At 32.1% G+C, this 22,424-nt stretch overlaps 1 protein-coding gene and 1 long non-coding RNA gene across 3 annotated transcripts in view; one reads left to right on the top strand and one right to left on the bottom strand.

Annotated features, from left to right (window-relative positions):
* Window positions 1–22,424, top strand: part of LOC108732662 — a 233,703-nt gene that overhangs the window by 21,292 nt on the left and 189,987 nt on the right. The window lies entirely within an intron of this gene.
* The window catches only part of LOC108732663 (mucin-2), an 88,643-nt gene that overhangs the window by 65,161 nt on the left and 1,058 nt on the right, over window positions 1–22,424 (bottom strand). For both annotated transcript variants that reach the window (XM_025976808.1, XM_025976811.1), the window contains exon 2: window positions 1,158–1,181. The gene's annotated coding sequence lies outside the window, so the exon portion shown is untranslated. The remainder of the gene's footprint in view (window positions 1–1,157; window positions 1,182–22,424) is intronic.

The raw sequence follows: 22,424 nt of genomic DNA, 5'->3' as shown, positions 1-22,424 counted from the left end.
TGCACATTTCACTTTTTTCACAACTGTGATTTTGAGACACGCTGGGAATTGTTCTGAAAAATCACTATTGACTCTATCTGTAGTCTGACCATTATCATAGATACGTTTGCTTCATCTTAAGCATTAAATATTAATTTGAAATCGTTTTTCGATTTTTTATCCACTACAAACTTCCTCAGATTAATGAGGAAAATATTTTTGTTGCTGTTGTCACATCCCCGCCGGGAATCGAACCCGGGACCTTTGGCTTTACGCACCAATGCTCTGACCACTAAGCTTAAAGGTGTCATTTATAAAATTTTGTCGTTTTTATCATGTATACTCTATAATCCACATGTCGAAACTTTTTTTGGTTTTTTGAGTTTCGTTATAGGGGATTTACCAATGCCGTATTTCTTTTGAATTGTCATCTACTAATTTAGGTCTAACAAATGTTTACTGGTAATGGTTATTCTGTCTGCCTTTGGCGGGACAATTGAAGCGAAATGGCAACCACGAAGGTGGACGGGAACAGACGCACGTGGACGTTCGTTCTTGCAAAACGTCCGTACGTCGCGTCGTTCGACAGATTTATTTTAAAGCCTTCAAGCGCAGACTTTTATCGTTATTACACGCGGCACTCGAAATGATAATGACAATTGCAATAATGGTACGTTCGTTTCGCCTTTTCTCCGGTACTTATTGCCTACCTACAGCGAAGGTTTCCGGCGCGGCACGACGGGACATTTCAATAAACGTTACTGCATTGATCGTAACATCGATTTATGACAACTTGTCACTCCAACAACTTTTATAAAATAGGAAATAAATTAAATCACGCTGGCACTGTTCTTCCCCTTTGTAAGTTTCGTTTGAGTCTGATGTTCAAACGATTTGGAATTAAAAGAAAATGCAATTTTGTGAGCGAAAATTTGAAATAGATAAAATTAATAGTACAGTGCCCACACTTTAATCTGGCACAAAAGCAGGACGATCAATAGGCGCTAAGGAAAGAATAGTTAAAGCTTACACAGGCTATGAGAATATGCTACATACCCAGAGGAAGCCTCGTGTGTGAGGTGAAACGTTGGAGTAGTTTCGTAACTAATAGAAACCTTCGTCCTATGTACGAGTTTGAGTCCTTTTTATAAACTGTATGTCGAAGATTTTTTACTTACCCAATTACTCTTGAGACCGGAAAACTAAAACAAAAAGAAAATATACTTTAGAATCTCGTTAAGAACTTAAAATGAATAACAAATAATCCCATAATTTTATAATATTTTTAATTCTGATTTTAATTTCGGCACACCTTGTGCAATAAAAATTTTAAAGGAATAATAACTACTCCATCCTGAAAGTCCATTCTAAATATTAATGTGAAAATTCATTTTCAATTTTTTACCCACTATAAACCGCCTTAGGTTAATGAGGAAAAGTTTGTTACTGTTGTCACGCCCTCGCCGGGAATCGAACCCGACCACTAAGCTACGAGAGATGACAACAGCATTAACCTGAGGTAGTTTATAGTGAGTGAAAAATTGAAAAAGAATTTTCACATTAATATTTAATATAAATGAAAGAATCCGATGAGTAACTCGATCTCATCAGCACATCATAAGCTGACCAAGAACTTACATTGTCCTTACTAATGAAATAGTTTTATCTTAGAACGAGAAAAGTCGTTAAAATGATAAGCACTTGATGGTTAAACGAACACGTAAGTCATCAAGTCATCGACCTATTCGTATATATATCTATGTAATGTTTTAAAGTCTGACGGACCAAACGAGGCTAAGAAACGAAGAAGAAGATGGGTTAAGAAAAAAGACTTGCGACGCTCATTAACACATATACGAGCTTGCGTATGCTTAGGCTTCATGTGGGTGTCCGTGCGGTCTTCGAATTTTTACCGCGAATGATTGCAAACGGTTCATTCGACGAATAATATGCGTATGAATATGGACTGTGTTCGGTCAAATAAATTAATGTTAATGTCGGAGGTAGACAACGTCGATGGGGCGCTAACGGATAACGCAAATATAGCTGTTAACTTGGCGATTTGATTATTGTATCTCCTCCGCTCCGGCTCATTCACTCTCTACCATAACAATAATACAATACCTACTACATACATACGTACGAACTTGTGCATATAAGTCGTGTCACTAAGCCGAGATCAAACATATTATGTTAAATAGGAAACTAGTTAGATGAGTGACCCATCCCTTGTAAATAAAGCGCGGGGAGCACGGCAAGAACGATATAACCATGGGAAAGGTAAGCAAACGCGCGGACGAGATGGTATTAAGTTGGCCGTGCGACGACGATGACTACAAACGCGACGCGACCGACGCGCCAGTAGCGATATTGCACGAGGTGACGATGATCATCAACAGCAACTCTTCTTCAAATTGATGCTGTACCGCGGTGGAATGAAAAAAAAGGATGCCTGCGTAAACAGTCTCTCTTGCTCTCTGCTCAAGTGTTCTCGCGAATTTTAAAAAGTTGCCTACTCAATAGGTTAACGGTTTCAGATACGTATTAATCTTATGACATCGAACTCTGAAGATCTCGTTCTTCACAAATTATTTTCTAATAAGTTTGTACGTAAATCTGAAGGTTATGTACGTGGAATTGATAGAAGCATTTTTTCGAACGAAGCGAGTTCGTTCACGAAAAATTATAGTTATCATTCGGGAACGTTCTCGAACCTACAAGAAAGTTCTAAAACATTCTCGAATTCTGTAGATGTATGGCATTCAGGAAAAATTTGTGACTTTCGACAACGTTTTGACTAGGCTTCGGAACTTAATTAACACTTTAACTGACTCTCTATATAGAGTCCTTTGGAGCAATAGTCTTTTAAATAGTATATCGGGATTCACTTGAGGAGCTTTAGAGGCATGTACGGACAAACTAAATGCATTTACTTTTTAATTAGCTTTATCTAAACAAGTTTATCGAAGGCTTTGCGAATAATCTTTAAATATTAATGGATTATGATGGTCAGTATTAATTAGGCTGAATTAAACACACAAGTATTTTAAAAAAATACATCAAAATTGCAAATTAATGTAGGATCAAATTTTCATCAAGTAAAAATCGAATCTATTCAATTAAAGCATGAGTTAACACATAATTCTATAGTCCAATTTTCAAGCAAGTGTTAAAAAATAAATATAAAAATTTAAAATTGTAGAAATTTACTTGTATATGAATTAAAATATGTTGAGGAAGTGGAAATACCTTTTATGGGAAGAAAAACTGAAATATATAAACGTGTTTTCACGATTGGTTTTTCTTTTCTTCGTGAAAATTGATTGTCCGTTACTAGGTATTCATACGTAAATCTATATGTAGGTCGCTTTTTAATAATGCATCCTACAAAGAGATTGTTTTGCTTAACTTTAATAATCTTGCGTACCTATAATACTGAAGTGCGTGACAGGATCAGTGTTCGTGATCGTTATTGTAACTCGTTTTTTTCTGACTCTATAACGCGTCTCAAATTTGTTAATTTAACACCTCCTAATTTATTACTTCACTTGTATATGATACTACGAAACGGTGAAAGAAAATTGTAATACGTTTTTATAAAGAAAACTGTATCGCAATTCTTATGCCTAAAACTGGAGCAAACAATTATAATGAGTTTTTTTATGCCCATCGCATACATAATCTCGATTATTAATTTATGTATTAAGATAAGAAAAACTAAATGAAACATTTCAGAAGTACCTAAACGACCCTTTTCGAGAAGAAATAAATATACTACAATTTACAAATCATTCAGTTTTTTTTTATTAGCTCAATTATGTAATATTTTCACGGAGAAAATGAAGAACGAAAGTTTATCTAAATATTAAAGNTTATTAATTAGAAAATAAATTTAAGAATTCAGTTGCTAATATTGTCGTGTATCATGATTTTTAACAAATGTGTATTACTTGTAAAATAGTGTAATAAGAATTGGGTTTCATGCTTAACCCAACGTTGATGTCTCTTTCAAGAACTTGAAAACGATTCGATAATCAATCAATACGCAATTTCAATTCAATGAATTCAAGAAAAATTTGTATATCTATTGTATAATTGGCAACGTTAAAGTTATTTCTTGTTTAAGACGTGTCTTTTTGCTCTAATTTATGTTACAAAGTTTTTAACATAAAGGTTTTCCTTGCTTTTTTCTACATCCTTTTCCATTAACTTCTTGTTTAAGTAAAGTACCTATGTGTCCTTAATATGTACTAACAAATATTTTGCTTTCTTGAGGCACATTAAATTAATCTTGAGGTGTGTAGGTTATGTTGACGAAGTACAGTTTCAAAATGTCGTTATTTCAAAAATTTCTCGAAAAAAAGAAAAAGACCGGTGCTACGGATGGCGCGGAATTGTTGTTTTCTGGCGCTGATGGTCAAGGTGCAATTATGAGCATTGTGCGAAGCAAGTCAACCTTGGCGAATCTGCCTAATAACTGTGTCATTAAAGAACGATGATCAGAAGAAATGGCTGCAGACGACAGACCATCTGTATAATACACGTAACAAGTTGTTCGTTTATACAGGATGATTATTTAATTGTACAACGTCCAAACTTGTATCATACACATATAAACGTTTCTGACTTGAAATTATAATCTATAGAAACGAGATGGTACAAAAATCTGAGGCTAACTGACGTTTAAAACGTTTAAATAAATGATGAAAGGGTTGCTAAGGCCTACAATCGATGTCTAGGTTAATCAGAGTATTTAATTAAAAATTACCAATTCTGATGTATTAGTCGGTATTAAACAATTGAAAAAAATTGGACGGGTCTAAATGGTTACGTTCGAGTGTAATGTTGGTTGCAGATACGTTATAATAACTAGTAAATTTTTAATGTTTGACGTGTGTTGTTGGTTGCGTACACAAATTTATACACAGTATAAAATTATTGAAAAATTGTAAGGGTTAACTGTTACCTATAAATGGCTTAGATTATGTTACAGTGGGAATTGTTTCCGTTACTACGTATCACTGAAAATGGCACCGTCTAAATTTGGGCGGATTGATTTATAACTGTTATCAATCTAACTGGCTCATTTATCAACAACAGCTTCTTTCAATCCCAGGGAAAAATTCTGCGGCAGGTATCGGTTAACGTAGTCCGATGTGTTTTGTGATTATTGGCAAGGTATAACTGCAGTTACAAATAATGTTTGTAAATATTGTAGGGTATTTTAAGAATGTACAAAAGTAAATTATACTTCGTGTAATCTAAAACACTTTGTGACCAACTGAGAATAGCCAATTTAGAGAACGATTGGAATCTATAAAATTTAAGGAGCTCTGTTCTTTAGTTGTTAAATGTAAAATTAATACGTATCTATTTTATTACTTCTCTACCGTAACATTGTTACCCTGTTGAGCGGTTATCGACAAATGTCGTAAATCCTGCTACTGCATGTTAAAGTCAATCTATATTTTCTTAACACAAACTATAAATCAAGCACTTGAACAGTTTCACAAATTTATTTCTCCTTATTAGGGTACCATCAGGAGTAACTATTATTACAGTTAAATTAACGAAGTGCTGTCGGTGACCGAATAAGGCGAAATACACATACATAGAGTTTACCATTTTTGTGAAAGAAATTGCCTGGTTTAATTTATTATATTAAGAATGTTTTAGCAAGAGCTTACGGAATTTTCATTTTTTAAACTATAAAAGTACCCCTACTACTTGTTGCAATTATTTTGCTACTTTAGACAAGAAAACAGAACTTACTATTTTACATTTAAAGGTTCTACTATTTTGTAAATAAAAAAGAAAAGCAGAATCCTTATTAGATTAGGGCTGTAGAAACTTCAGGTACAATAATACAGTTTTTTTCCCCACATATTTAGCTGGATAGAGCACTTTAAAATATTCATATGAGGGTTAAAGGACAGGGCAAGTTAGAAAGTGTTTTATTATAGAAGGTTATATTAATTTTGGAATAGGTTGTCAGTAACAGCTGATATCTTATACGCGAAAATATAGAAGTCGAGGGAGATATATGTGAATATAGAATTGCTAATTGAAAAACTACCGCCGGTTTCTAAGAATGTTAAGGAATTGAAGGAATATGGTATAAAAACTTGTAGATACATTTATTAGTGATTAACAAGGGTGTAATACTGCAAATGACAACGTTATTCAAGAGATGATGATGACAGATAATGCAATTTGATCATCGCGGGAAAATATAATATTTAAACTTTTAAGGCAGTATAATTCGGTCATTTTCAAAGACATTTAATATTCCTTTTTGTAGTAATTTCAAAATTCCTAGGACTATGACTGAGTGATCGTTGATCTCCCGGATCAAACTTATATTTGACTTATTTCTAATTGCTTATTAAAAATTATAACTGAAAAACCAGTAATAAACAATAATATTTTGCAGTTTCATTGATTGTTAGGAAAATTATCATTTGTTGTTTTAACGATTTTCTGTGAATGTTTGGTCGAACACCCAGTGTATATTCATGTACTTGCGGATCAAAAAATGTAAATATACATTCACGCTAGAGAAACCCTAATGCATGTACCAAAACATTAGTCATTAAACGTGCTGATGAGAGTCGAAGTGTTTTGAATCGCACTCTACGTTTGACTATTTCAACAAATCCCTGTCGAAGTACCTATTCTTTCTTAACTACATTACCTTCCTTATTTCATTAGGTAGGTACATGTACCTATTCCATCCTGATAAGTTAGTTCCTAATATTTTATCGGCACTTATCTAAATTTTGTTGTATTGAATTCATTTGTGTAAATTATTTTTGTTTTGAATTAATTGGAATAGAGAACGAATTAGAATAATATGGTATAAATAGCAATAATATACATAGATACACTAATTTGATAATTCAATTTCTTCGGGCATGATTGTTAAATTTCTTATTGTAATATTATATTTTATTTATAATTCGTTATTAATTAGAAAATAAATTGAAGAATTGAGTTGCTAATATTGTCGTGTATCATGATTTTTAACAAATGTGTTTTACCTGTAAAATAGTGTAATAAGAATTGGGTTTCTCGCTTAACCCATCGTTGATGACTCTTTGTAGAACTTGAAAATGATTCGATAATTTTGACTTTTTCNTATATTTTATTTATAATTCGTTATTAATTAGAAAATAAATTGAAGAATTGAATTGCTAATATTGTTGTGTATCATGATTTTTAACAAATGTGTATTACTTGTAAAATAGTGTAATAAGAATTGGGTTTCTCGCTTAACCCATCGTTGATGTCTCTTTGTAGAACTTGAAAACGATTCTATAATTTTGACCTTTTTAATCAATGGACAATTTCAATTCAATATTTATTGAACTTACCGCAATTCAATATAACGAATAATTGTTAGTTACTTTCAAAATTCCAAAAACCTTATCAGTAAAGCTGATTTAATAAGAAAAATTTGTATATCAGTGACTAATTAGTAACCTTAAAGTTATTTGTTGTTTTAACGATTTTCTGTGAATGTTTCGTCGAACACTCAGTATATATTCACGTACTTCGTCCGTGTTCACGCGGATCAAAAAATCACTAATAAATTGCGTTATAATGATCGACGATGCGCGGCGAGCGCGCACAAAAACACAACGAAATAACCAAAGTACCGTACAGTTGGTTAACTCATTTGTTGTTACACGCGGTCACTATAGAGTAGATGTTGATGCAGCATTTTAGCCTATGTTGGACGACTTTGTTGATGATGACGGATGAACGATAGTCCGTTTTGTTTTCACGCTTATCTCATCGGCTATGGACGTTTAATAAGTCGTGCAAAAATAATGAATAGAACCTAAAAGTAGATTTTCCGCCTCGTTTTCCACTTTAACGCTGACGATTTAGCCAAAAACTCGAAACTGTGCACTTTATTGACAAAACCATAGATCCACTACAACAATGGTTTGAATAAGAGAAGTTTAAAAAACATTGTTAGGCCTATACAAACCCTTACAAAAAGGCATTTTGTTGAAGATGAACGTGTCATAAGTTTTCCCGCTTTACCCATCGTTGATATCTCCTGCACAAATATTAGAATCGTTAAATATCTTTAAGTAAATCTCTACCTGCTGATAATATTTGTTTAAAGAATGATATAAAAAGGTTTTATGAACGTACTGTTGTATTGTTAACTCGTTTTTATTAGATTTATAAGCTTAAAACTAACTTCAGTTAAATTCTAAACTTCTATTAATGCATCTACTTAAAATAAATTATAGAATAGATATTGTTTGTCTTCTTCTTTTTTCAATTTGGCATTAAACAATCAAAAAGTAATAATTTTCAAACACACATCAGTATGCTAAGTTTATATTTTTGAAGAATTAATAAGTATTTTTACCTACAAGGTACTAACCAAGACAGCGCGAATAATATAAGTTTACTATAACTCAAGCTTTTACTAAATTATGGAATTGAATTCTACAACATGCAATCCTTTAAAGTTTTTGACGGATGTTATGCTTTGCTTAAAAGATTTCGGTTGGTATAGGACAATTTTCATATGAGTAAAAGTGCATAATTTGATGAACGGGTGGAATATGGGTTTTCAACTTCGTCTACTTGAATATATCACCTGCTTCTCTAGAAACTGTTCTAAACTAACCGAACTCGCAGATCCTTTTGAACAAAGCCAAAGACATATTAGAAGCAGAAACAGGAGTTAAGAGGAGTAGAGGTAGACTTAGATTAGATTACTGTTCACAAATAGTTAAGGATATGGCATGTTCTAGTTTTAGGGAAATGCAAAGATTAGCTCAGGATAGGAAAGAGTCTGACGACCTTATGATGATGAATCGAAGTATTCCGCAGGAATAACTGAAGACACCACTATTATTAGGTTATAAATAGGAGAACGTAATAATATATAGGAACAAGTATTGTTATGACGCATATGAAGATTACCGAAGAATTTTTTTAAATACACACTTTTCTCTTGTTTATGTATGTGCCCAATTAATGAAGATATGAGATTCTATTTATGTGCTGTATTGAGCGTATGCAGTAATAGAAGTAAACATCATCGTTAGATATGATTGCGTAATAACATTTTCTGCAAAATTGAACGATCGTGTATGTAAAAGCCAAGACGTATAAAACAGGTAATAAATACATCAAAATATAAAAAAAGTGGCTCATCTCGACATTGAAATTGCGGAAGTCTATAGCGCATATCGCGGATTACGTAACGGGTTGAATTTTATTTACTTTTTACGCTTCCTGCTGCTAACAACATATTTCCCCGTTTATTGTGGATTAAGTTAATTAAGACACGACACTAATGATTTACCTGTACACTGCACTGGCTGGGTCCGTTCAAAACTTTACCATCAACCTTTCTATTTTTTATTTTGATTATACCGCTTTTACATATACCTATACTACTTTTTTTTTGAGCTCATCGTTAACAACCCTTATCTTTAAGAGAGTGGAAAATACCACAAATGGCGCGGTAAATGCCATCTGTAGTACGATGCTACATTTTAGGATTACGTATGTTCCAACAAGGTCCATTTAAATGTATGGATATCTACTTGCTGCAGCCAACCCAACGTGATAGACACGCCACCATAATCGAATAAAATAATTCTGTCGAAACTGCCAGACGTGGATCGCAATTTCGATCTTTTACTTTTACCTGCTGTCTTAACAGCACGTTTTAGAAAATACCACAAATGGCGCGGTAAACGCCATCTGTAGTACGATGCTACATTTTAGGATTACATATGCTCCAACAACGTCCATTTAAATATATGGATATCTACTTGCTACAGAATACAGACCACTTCGAATTATTTTATTCGTTTAAGAGAGTGGTCCGGCGCGTAGCTATCATAGGGCTAGGTGGTTCAGTGCACTGGGGCCCCCAGCATTCAAGGGATCCCGTCCCGACAAAAATAATGGTTGAACAGATTATTTTTTGTATACTTTATGCCATTTTATTTTTGTCTCTATTTGTTATATTGGTTATCATTATATTGTATCGCGATTTTAACGTATGCAATGGAGTAATTCTTTTTTATTTAATTGGGGTCCCAAAAATATTTTGCATCTGGGACCGTGGACGTCTAGATAAGCCACTGAATGTGTTCCAACAAGATTATTTTTATAGCATTAAATAGCAGTATTTTTTCTGCCTGATCATTAATTTTCAACCCGTAACCTACTGCTATTAATAGCTCTAGACTAGGCTAAATAACCAAAGTTATATTTTCGTTTTCTTTTTTAAATATAAAATATCTTATTGTTTCCAATTATCAAAACATTTTATATATATATACAGACATTATTACCAAACTGTTTAATAATTCTAATGTACACAATAAAACAAATTATTTGAGACATAAAACTAAACTGTATGTAGTTAATAAAAGAAGTCGTTGTTTAATGTAGCTCATCCATAATTGCCACCATACTATTATTACCTAGGTAGTTTTTTGTTGCACTGTTTAAAAATAGTTAAATAGAAACAAGAAAAAAATTACCCATACTGTAGTAAAAAATAAATCATCCTTTCAGCATTTTACCATGATTCATTCTAAGATATTTGTTTGTTTTTTGCTAAACTTCAAGGTAAAATTATTTAATCTCATCTGAAGTCGTATCCACTTCCTAGTTCGAAAGTCCTTTTTGCTGTTAATTTTGTCGGAACCAAGAAATAAGACATTAAAAATACTAATCTTCGACTATTCGTGAAACAATAGACCGACAATTGAACAAAATGCTAATTAATTTTTGTAATCGTAGTTGGCGCTCGACGCTCGACACTCATGACGTGCCGCCACGTTGATGATAAGATCGTCGCTTGTAATTGTCAGGTGCCGTTTATAAATACGTAAGTATTTATGTTCGTGTGTATCTACATTTGTATAATAAATAATTGGTCGAATAGAATAATGATGTACAACACGATAACAAACGAAACCTCGTGTTGGGCTATACGCTAGTTTAAAATCAGAAATCGCTTAATAATAAGGTATTCTTCCAGTTTCTTTTCGATGACATTGGTAGATTTAACAATTATACATATAGTGATAAAAAAGACATCGCTGACTGGACTTAGGGTCTCATTCAGCAGCTAATAGTTTAAGTGCGAAATCAGTAGCGAGAAGTTTACTCAAAAAAGGTCATTTATTAGTAAATTTATCAGTTTACACCAACGATAATTTGGAAACCTGTGTTACCTTAAAGAAGAAATACTCCGATTGTTCAAATGACTCGTTTGTAATTGTTCCTTGATGACAATAATTGTCATTTCCATCCTTAGAAATGAAAGTGAGCATTAATTAAAGTTAATTGTTTCAAATTTTCAATTGCTGTCTATTTGGCAAATGTCATTTTTGTATACAACAATGAAACTGGGCAGTGACTAGTTTATTGTTTCGTCTCATTAACTGCCAACTATTCAATAATGTTATCATTTTTTCATGTCACAATGAAACTGCACTTTGATTGGTTATGTCGACTGTGAGCAATTGTCGTTTTTGCTTGCAACAATGGATGCGCACTTTGATTGGTTATTGTTTCAATTTTTAAATCTTTGACTGGTTAACAATAGTTATTTCCGTTTACAAGAAAAAGGAACCGTCATGTGTTTCATTTATTTAATGTTGACAATAAATATCATTTCTGTACTCTACAATAAAAGCTAGCTTTGATGAGTTCTTCAATTGTTGATTGTTCAGTAATTGTCAACAGTAGAAGCGCACTTTGATTGGTTATTCCTTCAGTTTTTAGGTTGTTGATTGGTTAACGATTGTTATTTCTGTTTACAGTAATGAATAAGGCACAGTTCGATTGTTCAAGTGTTTCATTTTTAATTTAACAGTTAATTGTTTCAATTCTTCAACTGTTGGCCGTTCGGTAATTGATATTTTTTGCTTGCAGTAATGAAAGCGCACTTTGGTTATTGTTTCAGTTCTGAAGTTGTTGACTGGTTAACGATTGTTATTTTCGTTTGTTTCAATTTTACATTGTTGACTATCATTTTTTTGCTCTCGGTGAATACGTTTTTGGACGAATTAATCGTTTCAATTCCCAAATTGTTGATTACATAATGCGTCGATAAAAAGCCGAAACTCCTCTTCAGAACGGTGCAAGTATGCGAGTTTATGGTAAATATTCATGGCCTCGAACGCAATGCCCGCGCGAAACAATTTCTCGAGTAATAAGTTCAGGTCAATTTTCGCGCGCTTGAACTTGTACGACAGAAGAACGACCCAGAAAATACGTAAGTGTTCATATTCAAGTGTTATGTATACCTATTGCGTGTATGAACGTACACCTGTACATTCTCATTATTGCGACACGAGAAAGAGAGAGAGAGAGTGACCTGATCGTAGGTCAGTGTGTGCGAGTTTTAAAAAATGTGTCGATGAGACCAACAACTTGACGGTCGTCTGTCGTTAAATATGATCTCTGGGCAGCCTGTTGTTGTTTCGAAGGCGAACACACATATATATATGTATGTATTGTTATTATGGGTTCTTTTGACACCTAATAAGGTCCGCGGCCCCCGGCGGCCCCGAGTTTTAATAACACGAAACCGTACCGGACATGTACATTCAAAACACGCTTCGTAACACACTAATCTTATTTTATTTGTGGCATTTTATGTTATAAAACATGTTTTTCACATAAATCAAGCTCTGCAAAATTGGGTTAGTTTGCGAACTAACAATTTATTATTCTTCATGTAGACGCTATTTAATACGAACACACACTTTTCCGGTTATTATTGATATTCACAAACCGAAAACTGGATCCTATTCTTTTTTTTTTTTGATTTAACAAGCTTTCTACATTAACTCGTTAAGGTAGTCCGACTAAAATTTCATTTACGGTGATATCAAAATTTGAAACTTCTTCATTGACAACAGAGACAAAAACGCTTCTAATATATAACGGAGTTAAAATAAAAACGAACATTTAACATCTAATCTAGTAAATCAAACTGAAAATTTCAGATACCAGAAATGTTTTGTTCCATGAAACGAATGCTTCAAATAATTTAACTTATTAATCCACCGGAAGTAATAATTGTTGGTTTAGTTTTGCGTATTTGGTCTTGTTTTAATCTTACTGTTGTTCGTTTGGTCTTGGTCTTGGTCGTCGTCATTTTCGTAAGACGAAGACCAAAACCAATTTTGAGAGGCAGCAGCGGCCGATTGAGAGAAATGCTGGAGGTGACGGAGAGAGGGCAACGGCTGTATTGGATGGATATAGTGCGTAGCCGCGCGGAGAGCGAGGAGTCTGCTACAGTCCCAGTGACGTGTGCTGTGCTCAGCTGTTGTTTTCTTACCTCTGCTCTTCACGTGGCCGGGCATCATTGCCTTTATTTGCGGTCTGTGTAAAAACCCAATCATAATTTCAAATACCTAGTAAATTTATTTCTGCTGGGATTTTATTCTTACAAATTCGGATCCAAATTGTAATTTTTATTATTTTTCCTTTAATGAAGCAATTGGCTAGTGGTATAAATTGTAAATATCAATTAATATTTAGGTAAATTTTCCTTTTTCATTTTCTCCGTGATGTTAGCGTTTCCTAAAGCATGATGACTGTATAATATGCATATATGATTGTAGGAGCATTAATAATAGTTAAATATACCGAAAACGAATGTGCGAATAGTTACATTCGAAAAACAAAGCAAGTGCGATTGTTTAGTAAATGTCATTAACATAACAGCCTTTAATTTTCTAAAATAGTGAGTATCTTCATTAGCAAACCTGTAACTAATTTAGTTTACGATTTTCTTCACGTGTTGGGCGTTTAAAATGTTTAAAATCTTATATTTACAATGAGTACCTAGGCATTAAAGAAACTAATTGCACCATTGACCGGTTCGCGCTGCGCAACGTTTCTGAAAGAGAAAAATTTGTTTATAACTAACTGTAAGTATTCTTCTTCTATTCTCTATTACAAGCGTACGTATAAATTGCATGATAAATTACAAACAGCTACTGTTACTTCTAAGAACAGCCATCCTTAGAACGCATTGGTCGAATGCAATTTCGGTTTGGAGCTGAATTAATATTTCTATTGAAATCAAATTCTGTTGTGTGGTAGTATTATTGTAGTTAGTCGTAAAGCGTTAAAGGAGGACGCCGTTTGAATTAACAGCAAAACATAAACGTAGCTACCAAAGAAATACCACTTATGAACATTTATATATACATATAAACAATTGTTTCGTATCAATGGCTTTTACATTACCTATATCCATATATTGTTGGTGGATACGTCTGAATGCAAATAACGCCTGTTGCTTTTCGCGTAACTAACGTTAGTTCTCCAAACTGACTCTCTCAAGAAGTCTTTTCAATTTATTACGTATTTAAATGTTATTACGTACTGAAAACCTAACGGTTGGTCTACTTGATCCGCTTTTGTCTAATTTTGGAAACACGCAACTGTTTTTTTTAATTTTATTATGGTTGTTATCCTGTCAAAAAACGAAAAGGTTCTTAATTCGACTGTATGTTTTTTTTATGTTTGTTACGCCAACTATGAATTAATGAATTAATTTTGATGTTTTTTTTCTGTTTGGTAGGTCATACTTCAGAGACGGTCCTATATAAATTTTATTGAAATTGTTTTAGTGCATTTTGAAAAAATTGAACAAAAACAAAAAATTTATACACACTTAAAATTGAAAAATAAAGTAATTAAAAAAAAACCGATTTTAAGACTATACCTTCATGTACAAACCTAAACTAAAAAGTAGAAAATAATATTTTAATTACTTCAAAACAAAGTGCATTACAGAAAAATCGTCAAAAATTATTGAAACTTACATACTTTTATAATTTATAATCAGTTCTTTTGAAGTCGGTGCCAGCCAAAGCAAAAATAACCTTAATAGATACCATTTTGATTAATTATTTAATATATGAATGCGAAAGTTGAGAGTAGATAAAAGAAATCGTACGAAAAGTTTGTTGGAAAGTCATGATAAAACTGTCTCTCTTAACTGGCACAGAGTCCAAAAATAATTGATTATAAATGGTAAATGTATATAAGTATTCATAATTTTGTCGATTGTTCTGTAATGCACTTTGCTGAATAGATATAAAGTAATTAAAATATTGTTTTCCAGTTTGTACCTAGTTTTTTTTTTCTAAAAATTTACTTTTTTATCCACTACAAATTACCTCAAATTTAAGTTGATAAAAATTAAATGAATTTGCACATTAATAATGAAAAAATATTTTTGAAGAATTAACTTAGATTAGATAGAGTAGGTTAAGTAATGGTGTACAAAAGTTCTCCACTTCCCCCGTGAGGGATTCGCTTTGGAAAATACAAATAGGTATTTTAATTGTGTGTTAATATTTTAAATAGAATAGTTTTAACCAAATCACGTCATTGTTAAGTACTAGTAAATGTATAACCTTAAATCTAGAGGTCAAGGCAGAATAATTTGCTTTGAGCTTTTTAAGTTTAATTAAAAACAGTTTTTGTGTACAAATATGTAATCACTTTGTACACGTTTGTGCATGCTGACATTGACGTGTAATGTGTGTAACGTGTGTCTTCATCATTTATTGTTATGCACACTTAATTTCGTGACGCTAATGGGTCATAACAGTTAGTTAACAATGGTTTGAATAATGTATTTTATAGAAAACAGAGTTCTCTTAATAAATAAATAGAAAATATACAACAACACCCATTGAATATTTTATACAGGCGGAAATTCGAAAACATATGTAGGACAAGAGGTTAGATGTCGTATGTTTAAGCTAGTTAGTCACATTTACGAAACGGGGAAAGTCCCAGAGGATTATAAACGGAACGTAGTAGTAACATTACCTAAGAAGAGGGGCGCGGGTAGGTGCGAAACATTTCGAACAATTAGCTTAACTTCCCATGCGTCAAAAATCTTAACTAGAATTGTACAGAGGAGGATGGAAAAAAGGGCGGAAGAAATAGTAGGGGAAGATCAATTTGGGTTTAGAAGAAACAGAGAGACGCGGGAGGCAATTCTAGTTTTTACCAGTAACAATAGACAAAACGATAGAAGAAAGAAAGGGCGCTTATATAGGATTTGTAGATTTAGAAAAAGCTTTTGACAATGTTAAATGGGACAAGAGGTTAAATATACTTAAAAATGTAGGGATGAGTTACAGAGATAGAAGAGTGATACTTAGTTTGTATAAAGAGTAACAGGCAGTTATAGAGATGGGGCTTCAACGTAGAGAAGTAAATATTAGGAAGGGAGTCAGACAGGGTTGCACACTGTCACCGCTACTTCTTAATCTATGCGTCGAAGACGCTATCAACATCATTGAAGACAGTACAACTGTAGGGATAGATGTGCAAGGGCAAAAGATTAGTATGCTTAGATTTGTAGACGATATGGTATCTAAGGGAAGGAAAAGTAGGAAAGAGCGAATATAAAGTTAAGGAACGAAAAATTAGAAGAACTGACTGATTTTAGGTATCTAGGAAGTCAGATAAGTAACGACAGAGGACTTGTAGTGATATATAGCAAAAGATAGTGCAGGGTCGAGTCGCATTCAATAAAAAGAAGTCACTTCTAACAGTTAATTTAGAAAATTCGAAGGTGTAACATGGATGGTGGGCGCGGTGGAAAAGAAAACGTTAGAAGCTTTCGAAATGTGGTGTTACAGGCGAATGATGAAGATAGCGTGGATAGAGAAGTTTAGAAATGAAGAGTTATTAGAAAGAATAGGTGAATAGAGGACTCTATGGAAGTCAATAAAAAATAGGCGAGATAGGTTGGCAGGACACCTTCTTAGGCATGAAGGTCTAGTCAGAGGCATATTAGAGGCAGAAACAGGAGTTAAGAGGAGTAGAGGTAGACCTACATTAGGTTACTGTTCACAAATAGTTAAGGATGTGGGTTGTTCTAGTTTTGGGAAAATGCGAAGATTAGCTGAGGATAGGAAGGAGTGGAAGTGCGTGTCCAACTATTCTTAGGACTGACGACTTTTTGATGACGATGATTAGTTACTGTTACTTTTAGTAACTGAATATGGATGAAAATTGTTGATTCTACAAAAAATTTAAAAGAGGGCTAAGATCTGTAGCGCATTTCGGCAACTACAATGTCGTCCTCAATCAAAAACAAAAATTACTTGTTAAAATGCTATCGCCACACATACTTAATGATCAATTTTTGATAGACGTTTTATCATTTCTTAAAAATATTTTTTTACTAACGCTTTCACTATTCGTAAATAAGATAAAAAATTCAATTATAGTTCGTGTAAACACCATTTTAAGGTTGATTCGTTAGACAATTTAAAATTGAATAATTTTTCGAACACCTGTTTGAATCCGATGGAGACTCGTTATCGCCAGACATGTGCTAATTGCGTGTAATAACGTCTGAGCCAATTAACAGTTTATTGGCTACTTAATTTTAAATTACACACTGGTAATAATCTTATCCTGCTATTAGTAAAGAATACGATAAAAATTGTTGATATAAAAATATACCTACAAAATGTGCTTCTTTTATAATTTACGAAACGTGTTTAAAAGTAAAGAATATTCCGATTTAAACTGGAACATTGGTTTACTGTTTCTCGGTGAGATCTCCAAGCGTATCTCCGCAGATAAAAATCAAACAATGCAGTCCATTATTTTGTGAGAACGGCACTGATTCGTTTTTTTTATAACTTAAGAATAGAATGTGATGTGCAAATAGAAACACGCACAAAGGTAGTAACGTCGAAGTCAGAAACATGTTAAACTACTATAGCTACTTTTTTGAAGAATTTAGACAAGACCTGATTTTTTCATTTAAATTTGTAAAAAATTAGGAGCATCATTCATAAACTTGGGGGTCCCGCTCAAAAGTTTCTGTAATTTTATTTATAAAAATATTAACAAGACGATTTTTGGATGCTATTTTCGTTTTACTTTTATAACCTTTTTTCTGTTCATTTTAACGAAAAATGTAAAATGAAAAAATTGTTTAGAATCATTTTTTCTATAAGGATTAAATTTTTCAGAGTGGTAAATTTTCTTCAATAAATGAAGGTTTATTTTGTATGTATGCTACGCGGTTACTCCGTCAATTATGAATTGATTTTGATGATTTTTTTTGTTTGGAAGGTCATACTTCAGAGGTCGTCTCATATGAATCGAAATTGATTCAGANTTATTTTTTTTTTTTCTAAAAATTTACTTTATTTATAGTTATTATATTGTTATATTTCATGTTTAAGTAAACACTTTCAGGTACAAAAGTGTAAAGCTAATTTAGGAAAGGGTAGATGGTAATAAAGTCACGCCCTCTAAAATAGGAATATTATTTTGTGACAAATTTTATTTACATTTATCGAAACTTATGACAAATTTCGTGCTTAATTGATGCCGTATCAAACCTAAACCATTTAGCACCGATTACACTTTTAGAATTAGTAGCAATACCTAGTAACTTTGCAAATTTTTTTAAAGGTAACATGGCATGAACTTATGAAGATTATGGTAAAAACTAAATGAAAATTATGGTCATAAGGAAGTTGTAGAACTGAAATAATTTTTGTTTTATTATTGTTCAGATTCAGATGTATATCAGGATTCCAATGTCCACTAACTTAAATAGTCGTCGAATAAAATTTTTGGTTCAACTAATTAGAATAATAGCATTTGCCTTCCATTTGTCCTTGATATAACAGCATTTTTCATAAATTTTTACATAAACGTCTAAACATAGAAGCATTAATATAAGGATAGTATTATTAATTCAAGATGAACTTCTTATTAGTAATCAAAAGCTCCATTTTTGTAAGTACAAATGTGAGATTTTTGCAATGAAATGAATATGCATTGGGTTACCTGAGCATAAATTTATTGTCTTTAAATTCTCAAATTCTGAAGGTAGTTTTATTAATAGTTACGCTAAAAGTTTATTTTACACTAATCGATAATTGGTATAACCTCATCTTTCACCATTAATAGTAGTTAATTTTCACTGTAAACCTAACGGTATTATTCGATATTTAATTAAATTTTCAACTTTATTCATAACCATTTTTGTTCTTTGAGGACCTTTTACCAACAAAAAAAAGGAAATAAATTGCCAACGTTGAGGTACAGATGGAAAGTGGTTAATTTTGAATTCTAAGTTGAAAAGTATAAAATATTAATTAAATATGCCATTTTATTTTTAAATCAACGTAATCCGAATTTATCCGAACGCTGTACTGATCAAATTAATGTATTTGATATGCAACAAACCTTTTCTTATCTTATTAAATATTTGTGTACTAATTCTATCATTTATTAGGGATTTTAATTCATAAATTAGTTTATTTTATAAGTTTTCATTTACCTAGTTGATGATTTCATGTACTATTCACAACTCGGCTGGTTTACGATTAATAAACGTATGATACACAAGATTTTAAAGAAAATAGTACCTATTTCTTTGCTAATGAGACATTTTTAAATTTTTGTAGGCTTAAACTCAATGCATTAGTGAATTAATGTTTTGAATTAACTTTACCTACTACAGATAACAGATGACAGCATCAACACCGATGATACGTACTTAATTGCAGAATCGTCGAACCAATGTATAATCATATGACAGCAGCAAGAATTTTTCCTCATTGATTTGAGGTTATCAGTTACAAAGTTCATTCAAAAAATTAATTCACTAATGCAGAGTGTTTATTTGTTTCTGTTTTCTTTTTTAATAAGTAGTTTGAAAAATCTATTAGTAGATTGTAAATTTGTTCTTTTTGTACTTACTTTGTTTAACATTCATTGCTTTGTCACAATAATTTTCTGCTGTTTGAAGAATTATCTCGTTTGTTTCAAAAAGATACATTTAATAACAGTAATGACGGATCGTCAATACTTTTTATAGAGTTACATAATTGTAGTAAGCGTCTGCTTTTTACGGATATGCATAGGTATATAAAGTTGGAAATTATTACAATTATTGTTCATGGAAGTAAATGTATTGTTATGTACTTGCAACGAACGTTAATTATTCAAGTTATTCAGCCGAACTAGAAGCTCATTTGAAATTCAAAGTTGCTAGAAGTGATCACGATCCTTGTAAGATAAAATAAATAACTATTATGTCCACAAGTCTAGTAGGTAATCGTCAATGATATTTTTCTAATTTGCAAGTAAATTGCCGCAAAATATTTATATTTAACATCGAAAAAATGCACCACAGCAAAAAGTTGACTGAAGAATTTTAAAGATCATCTAATTATAGATAAATGATAATACTTGTTTAGATTGTGTTGCTTTTTTTCAATTTTTGGCAAACACTAAAACAACTTTAAAGTTAAAAACACCTACCTACATATATGTAATCGCGTAAAAACATAAACATTTAAATAGTATTAAAAAATAAATTAGTTTGAGAAATATCGGAAAAACAGAAACAGTAATAAATCGAACTTGTACCTATTTTTATTACATTTTCGTTTCAATATCATACTGATTAGGTATCATATTTCAATTAAAGAATTTATTCAATCATTATTCTCTCGCAGACAGCGTCAGGGTTAGGGAGGGGTGAGCAGGGCAAAAGTACCCCTAGCCCAGGTCCTAAAAGTTCAACTCCATCCCGAATGCCTAACTAAATAGAAATCAAAAACAAAAGTCAAAATTTAAACTTATAACTTATCCTACAGGATTGTTTCTTGCAGGAATTGATGAACTGTTTGAAAAATACAAAGAGCTATATGAACACAGGAATCAGTTTGTCCGCTGTTTAGATTATTCCGAGATTATAAAAGGCTATTATTTTGGAAAAATTATCACTTTTTGGGTTTCAGGTCAAAAATTAATTATTTATATGTTTTGGAAAAGTGGGAAAATTTTATTGTATATAATAAATTTAACTGAATAGGATAATTCTCATCTTTAGCCATAATAGGTAATATGTTGATTTTCCGATGATTTCATTCGTTTCATGATCAGAAAATTTGGAAAATGGGAATGTTTTTTGAGGGTATAAAAGGCTATTATTTTGGAAAAATTGTGACTTTTTGGGTTTCAGGTCAAAAATTAACTATCTAGTGATGTTTTGGAAAAGTGGGAAAATGGGAATATTTTATTGTATATAGTAAATTTAACTGAATAGGATAATTCTCATCCTTAGCTATAATAGGTAAATTGTTGAGTTTCCGATGATTTCTTTCGTTTCATGATCACTAGGTATCATTTCCACAATTTCCTTTCTCCGGAAGATTTTTCCGAAGAAAATTAATGGAAATTCGAATTAGAGAAAATTTATAATAATGTATACGTAACCCCGACTCGAATCTCCAATTCCAAAATTTATTTCGGACGGGTATCTAATCGGTGTGGCATTTCCAAAATCTTCAAAAATTGACAATCTTTTCAGATTCTAATTAAAATATGTAACAAGAAAATTTTAAGTAAAATTACCTACCAAGGTATTGATTTTTGTTATATAAACAATTTTTCTATAATATGTTAAATTTTCATTGACTACTTTCAAATATTTCGTTCAATGTATAACAAAATTTTCCATGCATACTTAGATGATGGTCTAATTAAAATGACGAAACGTTGCGCTTTATTTCCGCCTCGCCGCTATCTTAGCCATTAATTTCCTTTTACACTTGTACTAATATAAATAAATCAGTGATCGAAGTGTTTAACGTGAAAGAGTGTGGTGGTGATACTCGAATTTGCATTCCGCTTGTTGCCACATTGTAAAATGCTATTTGAGTTTGCCACCTAAACGGTTACATATTCTCACGTAATTGTTATGGTAATTTATGGATTTAGAAGTCTGGGAAATATTTTACACCGTCTTCGTCGGAAGCACGTATACCAGGCAGAATGCCAACAGAGTTCCCATTCGATTCGACGTATGTGGACCGAGTACAGACACGTCAGTCGATTCTATTCTCTCTTTTTCGATACAAAGAATTATAAGAGTTATCGTATACACAAGTGACGTTTAACGTATTCGCTTCCACTACTTACTTCATTAATCACCCATTATTTCCCGCTCAGTCAGTCAGTATAACCGACAGTTATTTAATGAAAATTTTGCGAATTAAACTGCTAATACGAATTTCTTGACAAATGGGAAATTTGTGACAAAATCAATGAATTGTATTGTTGTACTGGTTTACTGTTTGTCCGATATGTTGCTTAATATAGAAAATAAAATTTTCGAAAAGTTTTCTTAGAAATTTTCAAAATTTTGACGTTTATTTTCTTACTTTTTTACAATTAATTTTTAGCTTTTGTCATTTTTCGATCTAAAATGGAAAAAACAGTTAAACACAATTACTATTTCTCTCTCAAATTTTACGAAATCACTTTTTTAAAATTTTGTTTTAATAATTTTCTGAAAAATTTAACTTGTGTTTTAGTTTTTCATCAATTTATATTGATAAAAATACTGTACAAGG

Source organism: Agrilus planipennis, unplaced genomic scaffold (assembly GCF_000699045.2).
Source record: "Agrilus planipennis isolate EAB-ADULT unplaced genomic scaffold, Apla_2.0 scaffold56, whole genome shotgun sequence".
Classification (NCBI taxonomy): domain Eukaryota; kingdom Metazoa; phylum Arthropoda; class Insecta; order Coleoptera; family Buprestidae; genus Agrilus; species Agrilus planipennis.
Note: the sequence above shows the minus strand (reverse complement) of the source record. Positions and strands in the feature narration are given on the sequence as shown.